Source organism: Dermochelys coriacea, chromosome 1 (genome assembly GCF_009764565.3).
Source record: "Dermochelys coriacea isolate rDerCor1 chromosome 1, rDerCor1.pri.v4, whole genome shotgun sequence".
In the NCBI taxonomy this organism is placed as follows: Eukaryota; Metazoa; Chordata; order Testudines; family Dermochelyidae; genus Dermochelys; species Dermochelys coriacea.
Window position 1 is genome coordinate 206335180 of NC_050068.2, and position 25721 is coordinate 206360900.

At 42.9% G+C, this 25721-nt stretch overlaps 2 long non-coding RNA genes across 3 annotated transcripts in view; one reads left to right on the top strand and one right to left on the bottom strand.

Annotated features, from left to right (window-relative positions):
* Positions 1-25721, bottom strand: part of LOC119844299 — a 77998-nt gene that overhangs the window by 34615 nt on the left and 17662 nt on the right. Inside the window, exons 2-3 of one of the 2 annotated variants that reach the window (XR_006280665.1) lie at positions 9799-9856; positions 9174-9299 (exon numbers count right to left, since the gene is read on the bottom strand). This is a non-coding gene — a long non-coding RNA (uncharacterized LOC119844299). The remainder of the gene's footprint in view (positions 1-9173; positions 9300-9798; positions 9857-25721) is intronic. The other variant, XR_005289218.2, reaches the window with a different exon arrangement.
* On the top strand, positions 3006-24924 carry LOC122459765. The gene is made up of 4 exons (XR_006280655.1): positions 3006-3249; positions 6836-6879; positions 23507-23518; positions 24914-24924. It is a non-coding gene; the product is annotated as an uncharacterized LOC122459765 (long non-coding RNA).

Genomic DNA, 25721 nt, shown 5'->3' on the forward strand with positions numbered 1-25721 from the left:
CAATATTTTACAAGCTGAATGTACACAGGACAGCTGTGCATTTAGGTCTGTGAAATAGGCTCTAAAATCCATCATGCAATATATAAATAATGAATGTAATCAGGAATGGATAGAAACACCTTTTGGCTTCAATTCTACCCCTGTGTTTTCTCATTTGGATACTTGTATATAGTACAGTAAGTTGGATCCCTTAAAGATGAACTGCAAAGTGGGGGGACATAGATTTGTACCTTTTTTATATATAAAGGAAACCTGAAAGCTTTTTCCAAACAATTATTTTTTTCTGTTTGTTTTTACATTAGAAATTTATGTCTTTTCTACCCTGTTTTTCCTAGAAGACTGCAAAGGAGGTGGAAGTCTCACTCACAACAGGTGCACCTCCTTGTGGCTGGGTTTGGGAATTAGCTCTCACCCTATCTAGTGCATCCTGCCACTGGTTGCTTGCCCTATGACTCCTCTCTCTCTCAGTGACTTAGGGTGCTCCCTCTTCATGACTCAACCCTCCAGCCAGGTCACTATTTAATCTCCCCATTCTGGGGTAACAAAGTCCAACTGGACAAGCTGTCCAGATGCTCTTTGAGATGATCTTCTGTTCCAAGGCTCCAGGTCCTCTGCCACTTTCCCAGTGCTGCTGATAAGGGAACCCAGGCCCTCCCTCTACACTGCATTCCAGCCCAGGGACCCTATTACCAGTAGCCAAGGTCTTCAAAGTCCTACACCTTTCTGCTGTTTCCCAGGACTTCTTCCTACTCAGCCCTTTCTCAGACTTTTCCCCCCTGTAACTTCTCTGGGTGGATCCTCCTTCCATGGCTAGGATCCTAGGGTTTATCCCCCTGCCCAGGTTTCCGCCTTTCCACCTCTCTAATCCCAAAGAGTGACTGCAGAGTCCCTCCCTACAGCTCTCTTCTGCTCTCAACTTCCTGGTTTTATACTAACTAGCTTTCTCCTGCCCAGCTGGACTTCACGATCAGTTAAGCCTGGCTCTCCCTTCAGGTACTGCCAGGTACCATAATTTGCCTCTCAGGCCGACATTAACCCCTTCAGAGCTTGTGTGGGGCATACACCCAATCACACGACTCAATGGACAAATGGCAGTATTATGGCATCTGATACACCACACAAGTGAATCATGATTTTAATTGAGAGGAGAAGTAATTTCTCTTCAGATTGTATACAACTATTTTTGTTTGTTAACACCTATTTAGTTCAAATGCCTGACATATGCTTAGGGGAAAAATATATCTTTGTTAAAGATTCAACACCCATCCTTTCAATTAAGGGCCAAGAAAGCTCACAGTTCACATCTGAAACTTCTAATGAGCTGCAAAGGCAGGGAAAACAAGGGTTGACATTCCTGATATTCCTAAAATAAAATCAAGCAGAAAACCCCTCTACAAAAACAAAACTAATTTTGGCCCTCTTTATACATCATAAAGAAAAAAGGGTATACAATCCCTTTCCTCCCCCCCAATTTCCAGGTCACCTTTAAAAACAAATATCAATTTATTATTCTATTATTTGAAACTAATTTTTTCTAGTTCCTTTGGGTTTAGCAGAGTGAGTGAGCTGTCATGCCTGGAATGAGTGAAATAATTTTTCAGTTAGCATACTATTACACTATACCCTCCAGGCAATTCATTTTGGGTGTGACTAGGCACAACCTCCCCTCAGCCTTGATAATTTATTATTTTAAAGAAAGCTCTAAACACAGCTAAACTCTCTTGAGTGTCTCTCAACAGGAACATTCTGATAATCACTTAACTATAATTTCCAGTGTAGTCAGCTCCACTGCAGTAAGTCATTATAACTGTCCGATATACCGACACTTTCAGATATCTGCTAATGTACCCTGTGTGCCATGAGATTTGTGCTAGTGATATAAGTGCTCCAAGCATTATGCTCTAGACCAGAGCTGGTTAAAATTATTCCAACTGAACAGTTTCCCATAGGAAAAGACTGATTTAAATGAAACTACATGATATGACATAATATAATAGTCAAAATGTTCCAGCTATATTATATTAAATTAAACTTGAAAGTCTAGGCAATAAAATCAAAATGAAGTGTTTCAGCCTTAACGAAATGTTACAATAAGGTTGAAACAAAATGTAGTTTAGATTTTTTCTAACAAAATTTTGGAATTGCATTCCGTGAAAAATTTCAAAATTTGTATTTTTTATTTCCATTTGGAATGACTTTTTAAAATATTTCAGAATTTCCCATGGAACTGGAATTCCAGATTCCAAATAGCACTATTCTGGACTCCAGTCTTTGGTGGATTCTCATTAAACATTCATCCACATCTATTAAATAGAGGATACTTTACTGGGACTGGTAGGAAAGAAAGCATGCAGCTACTCTTGGAACCTGTCCTACAGGCTAGTACAAAAGGAAAGTAGAGAATTTCCAAATTCCATCCTAGTGTCTAGTCCAGACCTAACAAGCAGGATCCATTTCACTCAATCAGCAGCCAATCATAAATGGAGGCTTTGAACTCCACATCCACAGTGTGCCTTTAAGTGAGTTAGGTTATGTCTACACTTAAAACACTACAGCTGCAGCTGCGAGGCTATAGTGTTTCAGTGTAAGGATAAGGCAACTTTGTCTGTAGCCATATTGCAAGGCCTAAAGCCTTCATCTGCAGCCAGGTTAAAAGAGCAGCAGCCATTAATTGAGAAGCAGGAAGTCACATCCTCACATTCCATCTAAATTACATTAAAACAATGTAATAGCAGGCTGTTGAGAAGGAGACCCCATCCTAGTGGCACCCACTATCACCAGATAAAGAAACAGATCTTAAGATGGTTAAAGAAAACTTGTTTGATAGCCTTATCAATAGCTGTGGTTGTGAAATCCTCATTTCTTTAATGTTTTGTTATTATGGGCCCCACTTCCCTATTATTTGTCTGTATGGTCTATGTCTGGTTCTTTAATTGTTTCTGTCTGTTACATAATTAATTTTGCTAGGTGTAAATTAATTAAGGTGGTGGGATATGATTGGTTAGAGAATTTTGTTAGGATTGGTTAATAAAATAATTGGTTAAGGTATAGCTAAGCAGGGCTCGAGTTTCACTGTATAAACTGGGTCCAAAAGAAAGTTCCTTGGGAATCAGCTCTAGGACACAGCTCCAAGAATTCTCTGGCAGACCCCAGTACTCTGTCTATGACACTGTGCAGAAAGTGGAGTCCCCCAGATGGACCTGATCCTGACTAGCTATCAAGAAAAGTTCATCTGTCTTATTGGGAGTGGTGAGCACTGTTTGTGTAGTATGTGCATTCTGTTTTTGGTGATTGTTAATAAATAGAGGATAAGGATATTACTGTATAAGGCACTTTCACTGGTAAAAGACCCTATAAACCTGCAAAAGATTAAGCTCTGAGTCCACAGGGAAAGGATGCTTGCCCAGAGCCCACGGAGGAGTAAAGTTAGGTGCCTTTTGCCTGGATCCCTAGGAACAGGGAAAGGGTGGGAGTGTCTAAATTAAGAGGGTTATGCCTTGAGCCATAGGAACTGGGTAAAGGTGGGTGCCCTAGAGTGTGAGTAACTGAGAATTTTATGTGGGTAACATCAGTGTATAGCAATGGGAGGATTTTTCCCACTGTTGTCGTTAATCCACCTTCCTGAGAGAGATGGTAGCTCTTCCATTAAAATTCTTCCATTAACCTAGAACTGTCTACACTGGGAGTTAGGTTGTCTTAACTATGTTGCTCAGGGTATGGATTTTTCACACCCAAGCAACACAGCTGGGTCTACCTTACTTTTTAGTATAAAACAGGATGAAGTCAGGGACAGGATGGGGAGCAATTCCTCTGCTATTAGCAGAGGTGGGGAAGCTGTACTTCCCATACTTAACCTTGCTTTTGGCCATTGTTAAAGTAATGGGATGTCTACACTGAAACACACTACAGTAGTACAACTGCAACTGCACTGCTATAGAACTTCAGTGTAGATACTACCTATGCTGATGAGAGGGGTTTTCCTGTCACAATAGTTAATCCACATCCCTGAGAGGCAGAAGATAGGTCAACAGAACAATTCTTCCATCGACCTAGCATTGTCTACACCAGGGTTATATTAGTATAACAACGTCTCTCAGAGGGGTAGATTTTTCACATCCCTCAGAGACGTAGCTATGCCAATGTAAGTTTTCAGTGTAGACCAGCACCAAGTTAAAGGGGCTTTTAAATGTTACAGAAGATCATTTGTCTACTCATCTCACATAGGGCTTGTCTACACTGGGAATTTACACTGGCATAGCCACAGCACGTGGGGTGAAAAATCCACATCTCTAAATGACATAGTTAAACTAGCCTAACCTGCAAGTAGACAGTACTAGGTTGATGGAAGAATTCTTCCATCAACTAGCTACCGCTTCCAGGGGAAGTGAATTATCTAAGTCAGGGGTCTCAAACTCAATTTACCTTAGGGCCAGTGCCAGTCCTCAAAGCGTCCCAGCAGGCCAATAATGTCACTCATGCTGCCCAGAACCTTCCCCCTAAAACTCTGCTCCCTCACCTGCCTACGGTTGTGGGAGGAAGTTTGGGTGGGGGAGGGTGTCTGGGGTGCAGGCTGTGGGATGAAGTTTAGGTGTTTCGTGCAGGCTCTGGGCTGGGGCAGGAGGTGGGGGTGCAGATTCTGGGAGGGAGTTTGGGGTGGGAGGGGCTGTGGGGGAGGGGGTGCAGGCTCTGGGAGGGAGTTTGGGGGCTGGGTGTGTGTGAGGAGGAGGTGCAGGCTCTGGGAGGGAGTTTAGGGGTGGGAGAGGGTATGTGGGAAGGTGGGGGTGCAAGCTCTGGGAGGGGGTTGGGGGTGCAGTGCTTACCTGGGTTTCCAAGGCAGGGTGGGGCCTCTGCGTGCTGCTGCCCCCAGGCACTGCCCCCACAGCTTCCCATTGGCCTCCGAGGCAGTGCACGGAGGTACAGCCCTGCCCCGGGGCTACAGGGAGGGGCCGGCAGACACATGGAGTGAGCAGGCAGAAGCCACTCACTCCACTGCGCTGCCCGTGGTGAGTGGGGCGATTTTAAATAGCCTGGGGGGGAGGGAAGAGACCCGGCCTCAAAAGGCTGGAGTCCTGTGGGCCACATTGGGGAGGTTCGTGGGCCGCACATGGCCTGTGGGCCAGGAGTTTGAAACACCTGATCTAAGGTGACAGGAGAACCCCTCCTATCAGTATAAGTAGTGTCCACACTGAAGCACTATACAGGGGCACCATTTCAGATCTTTTTGGTGGGGGAGAAGGACTTTGACCACAATTCCAGGGACGACATAGGCACCTGAAAACTCTAGTATTTTTGCAGATAACTTAGAAATCAGTTACAGGAGCACTATATCTAATTCCTATATAAAGAAAGAAAATACATACAAACACCAACTAAAGCCATATTTTAAGTTTATATGTAAATTTAGAACAATCAGGAGATAATAGTGCAAGATATTCCCAATCCCAAACCTTGACGTATCAGTTCTGGAGCCTTAACACAGATATCGAAACACAAGTTTGATACTTTGTACACTATCTTTAGTAGCAATAAATAAAATCTGCCTACTTTCTCTAACAGACACGCTCTGTTTCTGCTATTATCTACTCTACTTTAGTCAATTGTTTTTCACACCATCAAAAACATATTTATTTAATTTTAACATATGTGATTAAGGTTTTTTCTCTTTTTTATTAAGAATGGGAATTAATTTTTCTAATTATTTTGGCATTTATGTTTACCGATCACAATCATGCATGGGACTTGCTAACATTTGACTCCATCATTACTATTAGACTTGGAACCACATTTATTTTTGTATGAATTTTAAGTTATTTTACAGATATAATTAAAAATACAATTTGCAAATAAGTGACCTTCATCTGCACAATATCTAAAGTTGTTTAGCTAACTTTTAGCTAACTTTTTTTAAACTGACACTGCTAAGGTGAGTACAAGCTAAATTTACATTCTAGAAGGATATAATTATTTGATTGTACCACTTTAAATAATTGACAAAGCACAATATGGTAATAAAAGTAATAATGATAATTACTCCAGCCAGGACAGGTTAGGCATTTTAGAACTCACTACTCAAAGAATTAAATTTAAGCATAAGAGAAATAAAATTATGAAATGCATAGACCTGTCAAAAAACTAAAATAACAGCACTTGTAAAGAATAAAATTACAGAGAATATATGTGCATTGCACATTTCAACAGGAAGCACTAAGAAGTAGTTAGTTGAGGGAGTGTGTAAGAGAAACTGTGTTCAGGAGCCTGAATGCTTGTTTGGTGCAGCTGCAGCTCCCACTCCTGACCCAGAAGCAGCCACACAGACAGGCTCCCCATCCTCCCACCCCAGCTCAGCAGAAACCAGGTACACGGATGGGGGCAGAGGGACACCCCTGCACAGCAGATCAGGAGTTAGGCTTCTGGTCCTGAGCAGCGTGGCCAATGGTGGCTCCATGGCTAGGGGAGCAGAGCAGCACGGCTGCACATGGCAGTGGGGAGAGGAAAGGCAGCATATTCCCTCCTGCTGAAAACGTCGCCCAAATGTGTTATGAAACTTGAGGGGGGGGCAGGTGCCCTCCCACCCTCCCTAAATGGCATCCCTGGCACTACAGGGGCACAGTACAGCACTACTGGTGTAGTGTGTCAAGTGTAGACAAGTCCATACATAAAATGATGGACTAGTCAGATGGTAGAAAAGTAGATGGACTTCTCACTTGGAACAGACATCTACAAATGTAGACACTCTAAAATTGCCAGTATTAGTGTTATCATCTGTGTCCCAGCATGATAGGGACATGCAGTTCATTAATAACATCACACTCTTTTTGCCTTCCTATGGCTGTAGGTCACATGCTCTGGACTCACTTCAGCTCACTGGTTCCTGCTGCAGTAACAGGGAGAACAAAATAGCTGGTATCTTGACATAGAGGAGGCGTTCTTAGAAGTATACCGGTACAATACACAGAAAACAAAAGACATTACAGTTTCAGAGCTATCTATACGAGAATCACAGTCCCAGCTTATCTAATAAGCCCCTTGAGCTTGCCACTCTAGCAGTGAACCTCTTCACCGGGATGCTTTTTGCACATGCCTTATTAATCCTTCACTCTGGCAGCTAAAAGCTTCTTACTATGCAGTCTAAAAGGCTTGTTGTAAAGCCCTGGGAAACAGGTTCTATAATGCAAGGCTTGGTTGCTAATAGACATGCCCACAAATCTAAGAGCTGCAATATCTCTGTTCAGACTTAGGACGTGCACTAAGTTAGCTACCATTTGCATTCTACAAAATCTGATGTTCTGGATGAAAGGCAATGTATCTGGGGAAAAACAAAGAAACTTGCTCAGGACTGCAGCAAGGCAATAGAACATTCACTGATACTTGGGACTCCTGGGGAGTCCATCAAATCAAGGAACTGTTTTAATTTCAATAGCAGTGAAAGGCTATTTAAGGGTCCTATGCTCCATACTGTGGTCATGAGCATAATAGATAGATAGATGTTTTCCAACATGGGAATGAACCACACAGAGGACTGGAGTCTATATAGGTTTAACTTATAGCATTTCTCATTCTTCCATCAGAGGGCAGGGTTTGCTCCCCTGCAGAAATGGCATGGGATTAATACTGAGAATACCTCAACATTTGAGTGGATCTTGGAGTTTCTGCCAGAGGCAAACACCTCCACATGGATCTCTTTCCCCTGCACTACCACTTACCTTCCCATGTTCCTTGAAGGCATAGTCCCATTGGCAGCCCCCAAAAGCCCCTCGTTAGGAGGAAGGGGTCTCAGGCATGGAGGGGGATGCCACAGAAGTTATTGTAGAGTCTCTCTTGTGACACTTTGCCCTGACTCATCCCATCTGCAGAGCTGGAACACTACAGAGACCCCACAGTGGGACTTCTCTGGGATTAGAATGAAGGAGCTGCATGCCTTAGAGGCGACTCTACCTGCCCTAACCCAGATCCATTGGCTTAGCGTCCCCTATGCACACATAAGTGGAGAAGAACATTTGGCTCTGACACAATGGCAACATCCTGGCAAAAAAAGTTGTCTTGAGATGGCTATTTTCACAGTCCTGTTCAGGGAGCGTTTTCAGAGTGGATTGCAGGAGCTACACAACCAAATCCACTATTTGTTCATTTGAACTCTGTTGTATAAATCTTGGCAAATCACCACCACCACCACAGACGCTAGCCCAGGAGTGCGCAAACTTTTTGGCCTTAGGATCACATCTGGGGATGGAAATTGTATGACGGGCTATGAATGCTCACAAAATTGGGAGTTGGGGTGCAGGCTCTGGGGTGGGGCCAGAAATGAGGAGTTCAGCATGCGGGAGGGGGCTCCAGACTGGGGCAAGGGTGCGGGGGGTGAGGGCTCCAGATAGTGGTGTGGGGTCTGGGGTGCAGGAGGGTGGGACTGATGGGTTCAGAGGGTGGGAAGAGGATCAGGGCTGGGGTGCTAGAAGGGGTCAGGGGTGTAGGCTCCAGGCAGCGCTTACCTCATGCAGCTCCCGGAAGCAGCAGCATGTCCCCTCTCCGGCTCCTACATGGAGGCGTGGCCAGGGAGCTCTGCACGCTGCCCTGTCCGTAGACACCACCTCTGCAGCTCCCATTGGTCGTGGTTGCTGGCCAATGGGAGCTGCGGGGGCAGCACTTGGGGTGGGGGCAGTGTGCGGAGCCCCCTTGCTGCCCTACACATAGGAGATGGAGTGGGGACACTCTCTGGTGCTTCCAGGAGCCCTATGGTGCCACAGCATGCACAGAGTGGGACAAGACCCTGACCCCGCTCCCTGGCAGGAGCTCAAGGGCTGGATTAAAACACCTGAAGGGCCGGCTGTGCTCCTGGGCCATAGTTTGCCCACCCCTGCACTAGCCTGACTCACAGTGTTCAAAGCAAGGGAGAATTAAGTGGGGTCTCACTTTGCATGGCTTGAAGTCTTGAAAGCTGATATCATTTGGGAAACTGAAAGGAAGTCTCTTTAGGAACAGCTCTGCCAGTGCATCACAGATCTTGTTTCCAATTTGCTCTTTCTCACCGTGCAGGGTGTTTGCATGGCAACAAGATCCTTACTTCAGGATTACTGCTGTTTATTAGCACTATAGGGGAGGCTGCACACTTGGCAGATATATTAAAAACAAGTTCCCTGCCCAGAGAAGTTCACAGTCTAAATGCATTTTCTATTCACCCTTCCATTTTGCGCTTCGCTTCCTTAACCTGCAGACCTTGGAGGATCTCCGTAGGGTTCAGGGTTCATGAACCTGGAAGCAGCTGTGAGGGAGAAGCAGCCAGGCTCCTCTTTATTTCTCCTCTTCTCTGAAATTCATGGAAGAAGTGGGTGCAAATTAATATAATCTGGAGCTGCACTAACTTGTGCTGCTTTGCCCTTTGCACTGTGGAATTCACGCCCCTCCTTTGTGGGTGGAAGTAGGGTTCGGCGTCCTCTGTCTGAAAGCATAGTTCCTGGGCTTAGGAATACGGAGGTCCTTGCTGGTTTGCCCACCCAGCCCCCTCTAGTTTCAGAGCCTGAACCCCACAGAGTTCATGTAGGGGAGCTGGTACACATAAGGCAGCATGGGACTCTGAATAAAGTTCATCTCTCTGAGCTAGTGCTGCTTATTTTCCACCTGACATCAAATCCTTTGTGACATCCCAGTTCCCCCCCCCCCACGCACCCATTATTAAATACAATACATAGCAAAAAGTGCCAGATTGATATCCCTGGATTCTGGAGTCCTGCGCCAACAGCATCAGGGAAAGCTCCCCCCACCCAACAGCCCCTCCAATGTACCTCACCCCTGCCCAGCACAAACCTCCTCAAGGGGAATTCAGTCTCCGTAGCCCATTTCGTCGTTGGCCTTCCTGCTGAACCTGCCAGTAAGAGAGCAATTGTATTTATTTTTATGTAAAAATAACAAAAAGACTCCCATCCAAGGTTCTAGCTATCCTAATGTACATTTAAAATACACTTTAATTACAGGCAGTATTAAAATGTCCAATGCTGTACTTGGGTTTACTATTTGGGACATGCACACCTGTCACACTAAGCACTGGACTGAGGGCCACCTACTCCGTTCACACAAATGCCACCCAACAGCCACTGGATGGCTGTAGCTTTAATTTACAACTACATCTGGTCACATTTTATGTGCAAAATATATCTTCTAACCAACATAGGCCTTTTGTCCCTTGTTCATGGACTCTGCCAAATTCCCAAATTCCTCATGTGTGAACTTTTCAGGCCGTGAGGTGTTCACTATTCCGAGACCAGTCGTACGTCACAAAAAGTGCATGGTGTTGTTTCTACTCCCTGATTAAATCACTGAAACTTTTTTGAGCAAAAAGAATACCAGTGGAGTTCCTCAGGGATTGGTTTTGGGACCAATCTTATTTAATCTTTTTATTACTGACTTTGGCACAAAAAGTGGGAGTGTGCTAATAAAGTTTGCAGATGATACAAAGCTGGGAGGTATTGCCAATTCGGAGAAGGATCGGGATATTATACAGGAGGATCTAGATTACCTTGTAAACTGGAGTAATAGTAATAGGATGAAATTTAATAGTGAGAAGTGTAAGGTTATGCATTTAGGGATTAATAACAAGAATTTTAGTTATAAGTTGGGGACGCATCAATTAGAAGTAACAGAAGAGGAGAAGGACCTTGGAGTATTGGTTGATCATAGGATGACTATGAGCTGCCAATGTGATATGACTGTGAAAAAAGCTATTGCAGTTTTGGGATGCATCAGGAGAGGCATTTCCAGTAGGGATAAGGAGGTTTTAGTACCGTTATACAAGGCACTGGTGAGACCTCACCTAGAATACTGTGTGCAGTTCTGGTCTCCCATGTTTAAAAAGGATGAATTCAAACTGGAGCAGGTACAGAGAAGGGCTACTAGGATGATCCGAGGAATGGAGAACTTGTCTTATGAAAGGAGACTTAAGGAGCTTGGCTTGTTTAGCCTAACTAAAAGAAGGTTGAGGGGAGATATGATTGCTCTCTATAAATATATCAGAGGGATAAATACAGGAGAGGGAGAGGAATTATTTCAGCTCAGCACCAATGTGGACACAAGAACAAATGGGTATAAACTGGCCACCAGGAAGTTTAGACTTGAAATCAGACGAAGGTTTTTAACCATCAGAGGAGTGAAGTTTTGGAATAACCTTCCAAGGGAAGCAGTGGGGGCAAAAGATCGATCTGGTTTTAAGATTCTACTTGATAAGTTTATGGAGGAGATGGTATGATGGGATAATGGGATTTTGGTAAGTAATTGATCTTTAAATATTCAGGGTAAATAGGCCAAATCCCCTGAGATGGGATATTAGATGGATGGGATCTGAGTTACTATAGAAAATTCTTTCCTGGGTATCTGGCTGGTGAATCTTGCCCATATGCTCAGGGTTTAGCTGATTGCCATATTTGGGGTCGGGAAGGAATTTTCCTCCAGGGCAGATTGGAGAGGCCCTGGAGGTTTTTCGCCTTCCTCTGTAGCATGGGGCATGGTTGACTTGAGGGAGGCTTCTCTGCTCCTTGAAGTCTTTGAACCATGATTTAAGGACTTCAATAGCTCAGACATGGGTGAGGTTTTTCATAGGAGTGGGTGGGTGAGATTCTGTGGCCTGCGCTGTGCAGGAGGTCAGACTAGATAATCAGAATGGTCCCTTCTGACCTTAGTATCTATGAATCTATGAATCTATGAATAATAAATAACCAATGTGGAATAGTGACTAATGAAGACTCTTTCTATTAATGAATGATAAATTAAGAATCCTTCTATATTGACTACTGATAAATACTCTTGATCAACAACTATTTAGGTGAATATATGAGTAGTTGTGTGAAGATTAGCTATTTCCCATTCCTCTGGACAAAAAGCCATAATTAAAAGACACAAACGTGATCAAACTAAACAGCCATTTAGAATGCTGAAGAACGCTTGAAAACACATTGGTTTTTGCAGTATCCTATGTGCTATAGTTATGACTGATCTGAATTGGATTCACACAGGTGATATAAGAGGTAAAAGGCTGCATAGTACTTTACCAATTCCCTGAGCCAGCCATCAGGGCTTGTTTCTGTGGAAAAGATTATAAGATGATCAGCAGAGATTTACACCTACAGGTGGCAGCTCAGAACTTCCAAACAAAAAATATTGTGATTCCCAGCAAATGCTTGTAGTGCTAAAAAAATACCAGGGGAAGTAAAGAAACGGAAAGGGTCTGCTTATATAAGCAGAAATGTCTTGAAATAGAAGGTTTTTGAAAGTTTACCAAAGACACTGGCAAGTCTTTAATGGGCATCTTAAACTCTTTTTCTGACAAATTGGATCTGCATACACATCAACTTTCCGCAAACATATGGAGCTATCAGGCAACCACTATTGGAAATTCAAAAAGATAATGGGAATTATTAAAAGTGAAGTAAAGTTCAAAACAAACAAGGGGTCTTCTGCCAGGAACCTGGTAGAATTCTCCCTGCAGGGCAGGTGAAATCTGAAGGCTCTGAAGCTGAGGTTGGTTATACTGGTCAGTGTCCTCTCTCTCTGTTCAGCTGTGCATGTTGCAGCTTACAATGGAGATTCCCTTATGGAAAATCCCTTCCAGAATTTAAGAAGGAACAATAATCTTGCTGCAGAATGTTTGAACACACTGACAGAAGTAGCAGGGGCTTCGATTCTCTATTGCATTCCATAGGATATTTTGAACATTCTTTGAACGGACCCCATTCTCCAATTCTACTAGCTATTTGAGAATTTTTTATTAATCCCTATTTAATTCCATTAGAACTCTATTGACTTCATCCCTGTTAAATTCCTCAGAACCATGCCCTGAATGATGTTCCAAACCCATGAAAATGAGGACTGCAGCATCATTCTACACTCCACTGTGGGATAGAGCATGCAAAAATGAGTTAGGCAAGTAGACTGGACTGAACAGCTCAAGGATCTGAACGTGGAGGAGGCCTGGAATTACTTTAAATCAAAGTTGCAGAAATTATCTGAAGCCTGCATCTCAAGCAAGGGGGGAAAATTTCATATGGAAAAATTCATGCAGACCAAGCTGGATGAGCAAGCATCTCAAATAGGTGATTCAGAGAAAGCAGAAAGCCTGCAAGGCATGGAAGAGGGCATGGATCAGGAAGGAAAGCCTCCTCTTGGAGGTCAGAAAGTGTAGGGATAAAGTGAGAACTGCCAAAAGGCAAGCAGAGTTGGACCTTGCAAAGGAAATTAAAATCAACAGTAAAAGGTTCTACAGCCATATAAATAAAAAGTAAATAAGGAGCGTGGAAGTGGGACTGTTAAGCACTGAGGGTGGGTGAAAATTAAAGATAATGTAGGCATGGCCCAACACCTAAACAAATACTTTGCCTCAGTTTTTAATGAGGCTAATGAAGAGGTTAGAGGTAGTGGCAGGGTGGCTAATGGTAATGAGGATATAGTGGAAGAAATGATCACATCCAAGGTGGAAGTCAAACTCAAACAGCTTAATGGGACTAAATTGGGGGGAGGCCCAGATAAACTTCATCCAAGAATATTAAAGGAACTGGCACTTGAAATTCCAAGACCAATAGAAAGGATTTGTAAAGAATCTGTAAACTCAGGGGTCATATCCTATGACTGGAGAATTGGTAATATAGTTCCTATTTTTAAGAAAGGGGGGGGGGAAAGTGACTCAGGAAATTACAAGCCTGTTAGTTTGACCTCAATTACATGTAAGGTCTTGGAACAAATTTTGAAAGAGAAAGTAGTTAAGGACATAGAGGTAAATGGTAATTGGCATAAAATACAACACAATTTTTCAAAAGGTAGATTGTGCCAGACCAACCTGATCTCCTTCTTTGAGAAAATAACTGATTTTGTAAACAAAGGAAACACAATAGATGTAATCTATCTGGATTTCAGTAAGGCATTTGATAGTTCTGCATGGGAAATTGTTAGTTATATTGGAGAAGATAGGGATTAATATGAGAATTGCAAGGTGCATAAGGAACTGGTTAACGGGGAGACTATAAAGGGACATACTGAAAGGTGAACTGTCAGGCTGAAGGGAGGTTACTAATGGAGTTCTCCAGGGATCAGTCTTGGGACCAATCTTATTTAACATTTTTATTAATGACTTTGGCACAAAACGTGGGAATGTGCTAATGAAATTTGTGGATGACACAAAGTTGGGAGGCATTGCCAAAACAGAGGACTGGAATATCACAGAAGAAGATCTGGACAACCTTGAAAACTGGAGTAATACAAATGGGAAGAAATATAATAGTGGAAAGTGCAAGGTCATGCACTTAGGGACTAACAACAAGAATTTTTGCTACAAACTTGACACTTATCAGTTGGAAGTGACAGAAGAGGAGAAAGACCTGGATGCATTGGTTGATCACAGGATCACTATGAGCCACCAATGTGATGCATCCGTGAAAAAAAGGCTAATGCAGTCCTAGGATGTATCAGACAAGATATTTCTAGTAGAGACAGGGAAGTGTTAATACCATTATACAGGCACTGGTGAAATCTCATCTGGAACACTGTGTGTAATTCTAGTCTCCCATGTTTAAGAAAGATGAATTAAAGCTGGAACAAGTGCAGAGAAGGGCTACTAGGATGATCAGAGGAATGACAAACCTACCTTATGAGACGAGACTCAAAGAGCTTGGCTTGTTTAGCCTAACCAAGCTAAGGCTGAGGGGAGATATGATTGCTCTCTATAAATACACATCAGAGGGATAAATACCAGGAAGGGAGTGAAGTTATTTGAGTTAAGCGCCAATGTTGATACAAGAACACATGGATATAAACTGGCCATCAATAAGTTTAGGCTTGAAATGAGATGAAGGTTTCTGACCATCAGGGGAGTGAAGTTCTGGAACAGACTTCCAAAGGGAGCAGTGGGGGCAAAAAAACCTAACTGGCTCCAAGACTGTGCTTGATAAGTTTATGGAGCAGATGGTATGATGAGACTGCCTACAATGGCATGTGGCTGATCTGTGACTGCTAGCAGCAAATATCTCCAACAGCTAGCAATGGAACACTAAATGGGGAGGGCTCTGCAGTATTGGGCACAGCTCACCTGCAGGCTCAAACTAGCGTTAATGGTCAATTGTCTGTAACTTTAAGTCTTTAAATCATGATTTGAGGACTTCAGTAACTCAGCCAGAGATTATGGGTCTGTTAAAGGAGGGGGTGGGTGAGGTTCTGTGCAGGGGGTCAAGCAGGGATAACTCAGTGGTTTGAGCATTGGCCTGATAAACCCAGGGTTGTGAGCTCAATCCTTGAGGGGGCCATTTAGAGATATGGGGCAAAAAAAATTGGGGATTGTGCCTGCCAGATCATCTCCTGAGGTCCCTTCCAACTCTGATATTCTATGATCATGATGGTTCTTAAAGTCTATGAGTCTATAACTTTTTTCTTGAAAAGTTTTCAGTTTTAAAACACATTTATGCAAACTGAAACATGTTGAGGTTTTGTTTTCTCCATCTCTCTCTTTCTCCTCCTTTTCTATTCATCCCACTATTCTCAGGGACTAAATGGAAAAAGAGGAGGAAAAAGGCGGCCAGGGGTGGGGTGGGGGGAGACCCAAACCAAACTTTTTTTCTTGAAAAAACAGAACATTCCTAAAAAATGAAATTTTTAATTTTTTTAAAAAGGCATTTTTTGGTCAAAAACTGTTTTGACCAGTTCTAATTATATATTGTTGTCATTATTATCATCACAATCAACCCAGGGTTCCCTCAACTGGCTCCAATCATGTCCATTTTCTTGTTTCTGATCTTTTTTTTGGAGGACATTGCCTGGATTCAGAGAACTCTCTCTCTTGAGCCAAGATTGACGGGTCAGAGCAGAAGGATACAGCTGCGCTATCATCCCCCAGTGGCTGAGTTTTAACCAGTGTCCCAGCTGACATTCTAGCTGTGCAGCAAGTTGTCCACTTAGATTCAAGCAACTTGGATCCATGTCTGTCTTTGCTGGTAATGTATGGGCCCTTTTTTATTAATCAGAGAGCAAACTGACAAAAGCCCTTAAACAAGTTATAATCAGGCCTCTGCAGAGGAAACCAATACTGAACACTAATGTCCTGGCCAAGTACTACTTATCCCCTAACTTTCCCTTTCCTCAAATGATAATGCAGCAGGTGGTGACAGGCCAACTCTAACAAGATCTGATAAGCTCAGGTGTCTTGGAACCCATGCAGCTGGGCTTCAGGCTGGACCACAGCACAGAAAAAACACTGATCATAGGGACTGACACTCCGCTCTGAGCAATGGACAGAGGCCAGATGTCCTTGCTGACAACTGCTTGATCTTTCAGTGACCTTCAATCCTATTCATCATGAAATGTTAACAAGACTGTAAGACCAGCTAGGGATTCTGATCACTTTTTTTCAAAATTATCACAAGCAAATACTGCTGCTCGAGGGGATCTCCCTCTGAGGGGGTGTTGGTTGTGGGCTCCTTCAGGCCTCAACCCTGTTCAGTATCGAAGTGAAGTTGCTGGGAGACAGTGAGACCATATAAACTGCAGTACAAAGCCAAAAATACTCTTTTTCATTGAATCCAGACATAGCTATTGGCAAGGCTTATCTAATGGTTGGCAGAAACTAAGATCTGGATGAAAGCCAGGTGGCTGTAGCTCAAACTAGACAAGATCGAGGCAACACTGTCTGAAACAGGATGTGGTCTGACAAAATCTATAATCCATCAACTGGGGATATCTGCCCAACCATTATCAAAGTGGTCTGCAGTCCTGGAATCTTACTAGAGCCATCACTACTTCCAGATTTCCAGAAATACCTTTTCTATCTACAGCTGCCACACAACTATAAAAACCATGTCTGAAAACAGAGAAATAAGTCCACTCAGAACTTCATAGAACAGTGCACTATTTTCACAACATATCTAATTAAACGAATGTGGGGAACCTAAGATCAAAGGCTCAGCCTTAAGTGGGGCAGGTCTGATCTCTGGGATGAGGACAAATGGTTATGGAGCTGATTCACACCCTTCTGCAGGAGATAGCTCTGCCTCTCTCTAGATGAGTCAGACTGCTGGGCTAGCTGACTGGGGAGAAGCACTGCATCCCTGACTGAGAGAGACTGTTGAGGAGACTAGGGAGCACCCTGCAGTGTGTGAACTTTTACTATTTGACTATAAGGATGTTATGGAACTAGGCCCCCTCCATCCCCACCCAGAGGGACCGGAGGCTGTAACAGAATGCTGCAAAAGGTCCACAAGGGTATGCTATTCCAGGTGAGCCACTACAGACAGTTTGGATTATAGGGGCCATGTCCCAAACTGAAGAGATATAGGTAGGAAGTAGCCCAGGGCAGTGGACTTTGACTCTTTACCAGGGGGACACTCCCAGTGTTGCTTCACACAGGGTCCTGGGCTGGGACCCAGTAAAGAGGGAGGGCTGGGTCTCCCTACCACACCCTCTTGAGGAATGAGGCCCAGATGTGAGTGGAGGAGAGAAGATTTCAGCCTAAGGTCAGGGAAGGCCTGGTCAGAGAAGCAAGGGACCAGGACATCAGGTGCACTAGCTGCTATGCTGTCTCGCTCTCTGAGCACCCTATCACAAGTTCCTTTGGGGCTGGGCAATGCAAAGGGGCTGATGGCCAAATGAGAATCTTGCCCAGAGTCTGCTGGGACCTCCAAAAGTGCCAATAGAAAACATTTCACCATTTCTGAGTTGAAATTTTTTGGAACATTTTGCTCAGCCAAAAATTGCAATATTTCAACTTTTCATCCAAAGTTGGGACAAAAACCAATGTTGAAATACCAGAATTTCCTGCAGGACAGAAATTCCAGTTTTCACTCAGCTTTAATCGCAGGTCTGCAAAGTGATGGAGGCATGTATGGATGTGTTCTCTAGCCTTATTAGTCCATTTGATGCAGTCTCAGCCTTGGGAATAACCAGAAAATAAAGTCCTATAGGATCCCTGAGGAAATGCAGGAGATGGCACTAAAGGTTCAGAAAATGCTGAAGCTAGGAGGGAGGGAAGAATCAAGTTGCATCAAGTGAAGCTCAGTAGTCCTTGTTCCTAAGCTGTATGGGAACACTCGATTCTCTGTTGATTTGTGGAAAGAAAACTCAGTCTCCTAATTCAATATGTATCCAATAGCCCAAAAAGATGAGGTCCTTAGCTGGTTAGGAAAAGCTGTAATAAAGATATCTCACCACCCTACATTTAAGAAAGAGTCATTGGTAGATTGCACTAACACCTGATTCTCTGGGGAAAGTAGCTTTTGTCATTCTCCTTGGGCTATTCCAGTTTGTCAGCATGCCTCCGGGGTGACATGGAGCTCCAGCCACCTTTCAATGACTGAGGGACCATACTCTCTGTCACCATCAGCAAAATGTAGCTGTATACCTGGACAATGTGGCTGCTTTTCACACCAATTGGCAGCCACAGCCAAGTGAAGTTGTACAGAAACCTCTTGAAGCCCAGGCCCCTGAGGGAGGCTAAGCTCAAAGCAGTACATTTGCGAAGGAAAAAGTACCTAGGGCATGTGACTGGAAACTGACGGGTTTAACCCACCCCACCCCAAAATAGTGAAGGCCTTCCCAAAAGTTTGTTCCCTAACTCTAAGAGGTTGGTATGGTCCCTTCTGGGAAATGGTGAGGTATTACAGCCCAGCAGTTTTCAGACTGTGGTCTACAGAGGATTGGTAGGTAACATGGTGCTGGAACTTCCAGCTGCTTTGGTTCTGTAAGCCTGTAAAGCGAATGAAATGGAGGAAAAGAAGCCAATGTAAATGCTTCCCATAAGGGCTGCTCTCAATAGGAGGAAGAGAGGAAACAGGGACCAGAGCCTCTGAAGAAGAGGAGCCAGCAGGAAAGGAATGTTCAGGAGTGTAGGGGAAAAGGGAAATAGGCAACATGTTCAGGGCAGAGGGAGAAGAGAAAGAGGTATCATGTGACAGGGAGAGGAGAACCAGGCAGCCTGGAAATATGTGCAAGGGACAAAAGGAACAAGTCAGCAGAGCAGCATGTGCAGAGGAGTGGGTGAGAAGAGGGTTAGGCAACAGAGAAGCATATGGGGTAGGGGTCAGGGCAGGGGAGAGAGGAAAACAGAACACGTGGGAGGGGAGATGAAATGAAGAGCAAAAGGAGAGAGAATGTGATCCACTTCTTTGAAAAAGGACAAAACAATGATTACGCTAAAAACAATTATGAATACATAAGTCCTTTCCCAATGAAGGGAATCACTGCAGTACCAAAGGCATGTTAAGTAATCACAGAGGGGAGCCCAGGCCAGGCCAGGCCAGGCCAGACCAGACAATGGTAAATGAGAGGTTAGGTCGGGACAAGCCATTGTGAATGATGAGGTGTCCATGCAACAATCTCTCTGCTAAGATGTGCTCCATACTATATAAAAGCTTGATGCTCCAATTTGTATTGCATTTTCCAAGGCTGGCAGCCCCCTTTGGCCAGTCATCTAAAACATTCTACTCAAAGAAAGTCTGTTGGAGACTGAAATGTAACAAGGCTGCCACCATGATAAGGGACTTTTTCTTTGGTTAATATTCACTTTTTGAACAAAGCACAAAAATAATTACATTTATCGTTCCCCAGACAAATTAATCAATCATTGGCAAAGGCCCCTTTTGGGCAGCAAAATTATTTTAGTTTCAGAAGTTTGCAAAAGTGTTTGAGCCATTTCTTGCCATGGATAGTTAGATGGTCAATTAAAAAAGAGAAATTGGTGGGTTTAAAAAAAAAATGTTTAACTGCTATATGTCAAATCCCTAAATCAGCTGTTTAAGTGTGAAGCACAAACAGAACATTAATTATTGTATTGCATGCCACATAGGTGTGACATTGCATGGGTTATAATAAATGCTCTATTCATAATAATGATATGCTGAGTAATGCATCTGAAATTGAATCACTTTCATTTTATGTTTAGAGGTCAGAAATTGGAGTTTTTAGTGGTGCTGGTTTTAAATCATTTTGAAATGCACAGTGTAGCCATAGAATCTTCCCCAATTTCTAGTGTTCTGCAGCAGCAACCTCGTTTGCCTTTCACTAGAGCAAAAGACATTTTGCATTGGCACTACTAGCTACTTTCCCACTGTGACTGCCAAACTGTATCTACATATCCCTGGTTACATATTTCATTAATGTTGGTTGTTTGCTTCATAGTATGTTTCCAAAGACGTGCTTTAAATTTTCAGGCCTACAGTGACACCATAAAGTCAGCTTCATTCCTACTTAACTTTATAGTGTAACTGCATCTCCCTTCAAAGTTGATTTTGTACAAAATATTATACGGTTTCTTTTCCCAGAAAAAGGAACAAACTTTCCACACAGAGAATCAATCTGTGGCCTCTTAAAATTCTGCTGTCGTTTCTAAAATGTTGCTCCTGTATTTTTTAAAAATTAATTTCACGCGGTTGAAAGGATTCAGATTGGGTGTCCCTCACAACGTAAAACCCTCCTACCCTCAGAACAGATGCAACACAAACAATGGCTGTGCAAGCTTCTCTCACACTACCAGCATTAGTGGTGGTTGTGTAAGCTTCCCACACACAAAGGGCCTGGCAAGGTATCTCAGTCCTGAGCTGGAAGAGCTAGACATACTGGTGAATTCAGTCTCTGTGTCCTCTCTGCTAAGGCTCCCAACAAGGGGTCAGTTAAAGTCAAGACATGCTTGTGATGTGATTTTGTTTGTGACAGGGACTTCAATAAAAAACAACCAACTAACTTCAAATAAGACAGCAAAGAGAATTTCTGATCGGTTTGGGTGAAATTTTGGCTCCATTTAAGTCCATGGCAAAATTACCTATTGACTTCAATAAAGCCAAGATTTCACTCTGTCGCTCTAGAATGAAGTTCAATCAGTTATCTAGAAGTAAAAGAGAGGGTCTATAAACATTAATAGCATTTGGCCTCAATCTATTAGGGCACCAGTGCTATAAACATACAAGGAAGGTAAAGAGAAGAGTCATGAGAATGATTATAAGACTGGAAAACATGCCATGAGACTCATGGAGCTCAATCTATTTATCTTAACAAAGAGAAGGTTAAGAGGTGACCTGAACACAGTCTATAAATATCTAAGTACCTACATGGGGAACACAAATTTGGTGAGAGTCTAGGAGGCAAAGATATATACAAGCCAGTGGCTGGAAGTTGAAGCTAGAAGAATTCAGACTAGAAATAAGGTGCAAACTTTTAACAATAAGGGTAATTAACCATTGGAATAATTTACCAAGAGTTGTGGTGGATTCTCCATCACTGGCAATTTTTAAATCAAGATTGGATGTTCATCTACCAGATAAGTTCAAGTTCAGTTATTAATTCAGGAAGTCCCATGGCCTGTCATATAGGAGGTCAGACTAGATGATCACAATGGTCCCTTCTGGCCTCATAATCTACAAATCTCTGGCTCTTTGAAAGTGAAAATTCTTTACTGTTTATGTAGACTGAGCTGTTCACCCAATGAGAACACAGCATATTGAGTTTCTCTTATAAGATGTGTAGGCAGCAGCCGGAGGTACTAGAGAGATTCCTCTGGCTGCAGTACCAAGTGTGCATTCTGTGGATCTGATTTTCCTCTCACTTAGACCAATGGAAATCAGACTTCTCTGGTGTTCCAATCTTCACCAAAAGCAATAGAGCTCTGTCCATTGCTGCCTAGAACATTCTCTAAATTTTTTGAATTGATTCGATAAGGTCCTCAAAAGTTATCGCATTACAGACAAACAGAAATGCCTGTGAATTCAGCGTAGGGCCTCACCTTGCTTGATCAATGATTCACCATCACATAAAACATACATAGGAAAGTTTAGTTTGTATGGGCTATGTACAAACTACTCTTAGTTGAAAGAAACAGCACACTGAATCTTAAGCATGGAGCAATTCTCCATATTTTTGGAGTTTAATGTACCCACCCTACACACACTCATATCAGATATTATTTGAAAGCTTATTTTATGTATGTTTAGATGAGGTATGACATGGAGCTGTCAACTGGTGCCATAAGCCTGTAGGTAAGGTTAAACAATCAGACCCACAATGAGAGAATAATTTTTTACATAGTTCCAGAAAAACTGCAATATGACTACGACTACATAACAAATGCATCCGATGAAGTGAGCTGTAGCTCACGAAAGCTTATGCTCTAATAAATTTGTTAGTCTCTAAGGTGCCACAAGTACTCCTTTTCTTTTTGCGAATACAGACTAACACGGCTGCTACTCTGAAACCTACATAAACAGGGGAATCTTGAAGACTAGTGAAGTTATTTTAGCTCTTTATTTGGCAATGGTGTGACTGCTGCTGGAATACTGTGTCCTGCTCTGGTGTCCATAATTCAAGAAGGGTGTTGTTAAACTGGAGATAGTTCAGAGAAGAGCCACAAGAATGATTAAAGGATTAGAAAACATGCCTTATAGTGATAAACTCAAGAAGCTCCATCTACTTAGTTTAACAAAGAGACGGTTAAGTGGTAATTTGTCTATAAGTACCTACATGGGGAACAAATATTTGATAATGGGCTCTTTAGTCTACAAGAGAAAGATATAACAAAATCCAATGGCTAGAAGTTGAAGATAAATAAATTCAGACAGGAAAAAAGGAATACATTTTTAACAGTGATGGTAATTAACCTTTGGAACAATTTACCAAGGGTAGCGGTAGATTCTCCATCACTAACAATTTTAAAATGAAGATTGGATTTTTTTTCTAAAAGATCTGCTCTGGGAATTATTTTAGGGAAGTTCTGTGGCCTGTGCTATACAGGAGGTCAGACTAGGTGATCTCACAATGGTCCCTTCCAGCCTTAGAATCTACAAATTTCTGACCTGTCTCAAGCCTTCCTTTTTTGGTGAAAGTTATTTAGACAGTTTTGGCAAAACAATGCCAACACTATCTAGGTCCAGTCTGATAACTAAAGCCACTAAAACAGCACTCAGCAACAACTGTGGTGGACATGAGAACTGGCTTTACTGAGACAAAAAGTTTTGGACACAGTACCGCTTGCCTGTCTCTGATGAGAAAATGCTGTGGTAATCACCAGCAGGGATAGGCATACAACCCTATGATTTGGTTTAAGGTTTCATTCAACTGATATTATATCTAATCCAGGGGTTCTCAAACTTCACTGCACTGTGACACTCTTCTGACAACAAAACTTATTACATGACCCCGGGGGGGGGGGAGGGGAGGGGAGAAGGATGGCCAAAGCCTGAGCCTGCCAAAGCCCTGGAGGGGGCGGGGGGGGCAAAGTCAAAGCCTGAGCCCCACTGCCCTGGGGGTGGGAGGGGGAATCTGAAGCCCAAGGGCTTCAGCCCCAGGCCCAGGGCCTGTAACTTGAACCCCACCCCCAGGGTGGTGGCCCTCAGGTTTCGGCCCTGGGTGGTGGGACTCGGGCTTTGGCTTCAGCCCTTGGCCTCAGCAACTCTAAGCTAGCCCTGGCAAAGCTGCCCAGATTTTCCCAGAATGCACTACAGGCAGGCAGCATGGTAGAAATGGATGCACAAACTTGGTTAACTCATGGCTGTGTTGTGGGTAAAAGTCATCTGTGTTTGTGGTAAAGAGGTCAGATGAGTGTCACAAGCTAGTAACAAAATCACCGTTATATACTCACAGTGTGGATGCTGACCTAGGAGATGCAGACCTTTGCTTTTTGCACTTTTTAGCAACAAAGGTCGAAACAGAGCAAGGAATAGATCCGCTTCTTTTTAAATCTTTAGTTTCAAGAGCAGTGTGCAGCCGCCAGCCTGCAACATAAGCAATGTCTGAACTCCAGAAAGTCAGAGACACAACAAATGAGGGTAAGTGCAGGATTGGGGAGGGGAAAACAAAGCCTGTAACTCATTTCAGATTGATGATGTTACTACACAGTTCTCCACTAGGTGGAGCTGTTGTAGTCTGCATTAGAAAAACCATCATTGATTTTTCTGTTTTAACCTGCAGTGTCAGTTTTGCTCTACTTTGTGCATGTTTTGAACATTTATGCTTGAAATCTTGAGCTTTTACTGAATGATGCTATTCTATAATTGGAAGTCTGCTTGGAATAAAACAAAGGAGTCTCAAAGAAGCACCTTAGGAAGAATTAATATAATGGGCTGCAATGCAGGGAGTCATCTTCAGTGTCAGGGAATGTTTCTCTGGTATAATTTGGTTCTTCCCTTCCCCTGTGAAACAAGTGGCATCTCTTTAAAAAGTCTCTCTCTAGGGAACAGTCTCCTTCAGGACACAGGAGGTTTTGTGATTAAGGTGATCTGCAAAGGATTGGACCATAGAGACTGTTTTTAGATTTTGGAATACATAATATGACATTGTTAATAAGATTGTATCTCTTCCCCTTTTGTTTTTCTCACAGTGGAATATCATCAAAGCTGTTTGCATGTCAAAGATTTATATCCGTAGCAGGATGTCCTGAAGATGGAGAGAAGGCATAGCGTGAACTAGGCCACCTAACATTACACTGGGAGCTGGGACTTGAGCCCAGACTCTTCGTCAGGTGTCTTAATCACAAGACCAGAATAGAGTCCCACCACTACTGACCTTAGAAGCCACATAGCCTGGTAACCTGCTCCTGCTCAGGAGGTCTTCTATGGGGAAGGGACCTCCCCTGTGAAGCTATATCAGAGCAGAAATCCTGCTCTCACGATTCAGTCATCTCCAACACGCTCACCCTTCTCTCCCCAGCTCCAACACTGCCTTTCTTATCTCCTGGAATTCTGGGGCCTCCATTTTCAGACCCCAGGTGTCCAGCCACTCAGAAGTGATGTAGGATGGGGAGCAGCAGGCTTTAAAGGTCAATGAGAAGCAGACCCTGCACTGATTACAGTCCACAGACTGTAAAGTGTTTTCGGATCCAATGAGATGAAAAGCACTATATAAATGTAAGATGGTATTGATTTTCTTTTTATTATTCCAAGTGCTTTGTGAAAGATTTTAATGTTAAATCATATAGCATGAGCCAGATTCTGCTCTTTGTTACAGCAGTATAAAGGGATAAGTACCTCCATTAAAGTCTTTAGAGTTACTCTGAGTTTACCTGTGTATAAATGAGATTAGAATCTGCCCCAAACATCACTGAAGTTAATAGAGTTACACCATTGGAAATGAGATCATAGCCCTATATCCATAGGCCAAAACCTCAGCTAGTATAAATTGATGTTATTACCTTTTATCCCAGAAGAAAAAAATATATGGATGTTTACAACTGTGTTTAATTCAAATAGGGGAAAGCCAATCTGCATTCAGTTTTTGCATCTCTATCAAACAAAACTCTTAAGGATGACTCTACCTGAAGCCAAAACCCCTAAGATGGAAAGATTTTCCCTTTCATTTATCACTGGATGCTGATTTGTGAACATGTCAATATGGTTTATTGGAGATGTGACTCATGATGAGTTAATTCTGAAGGTTATCTGGCAGAATATCTAAGCAGCCTAGCCAGGGGATTAACCTTGGCTAAGGAATCAAAGAGAATTTAAAATTGCAAATCAATGTCAATGGAATTTAGCTATTTGCAATGTGTCTGCTATATATTCTTTTTGTATGAAAGTTTGAATATTTTTATTCAATGCCTGTAAATGCATTGCTGTGAAAGATACCACAATGATAGCTGAGTTCAGACCACATGGCTATGCATGAAACATATATAGCAATAGTCAAACCAGTATGTCTCACCTCTGCCCTGGCAGGGACATCTCCTGAACTGAGGGCATAGGGGGTACATGCAAGGAAAGTTTAATCTGAAGTTTTTTGACGTGTGT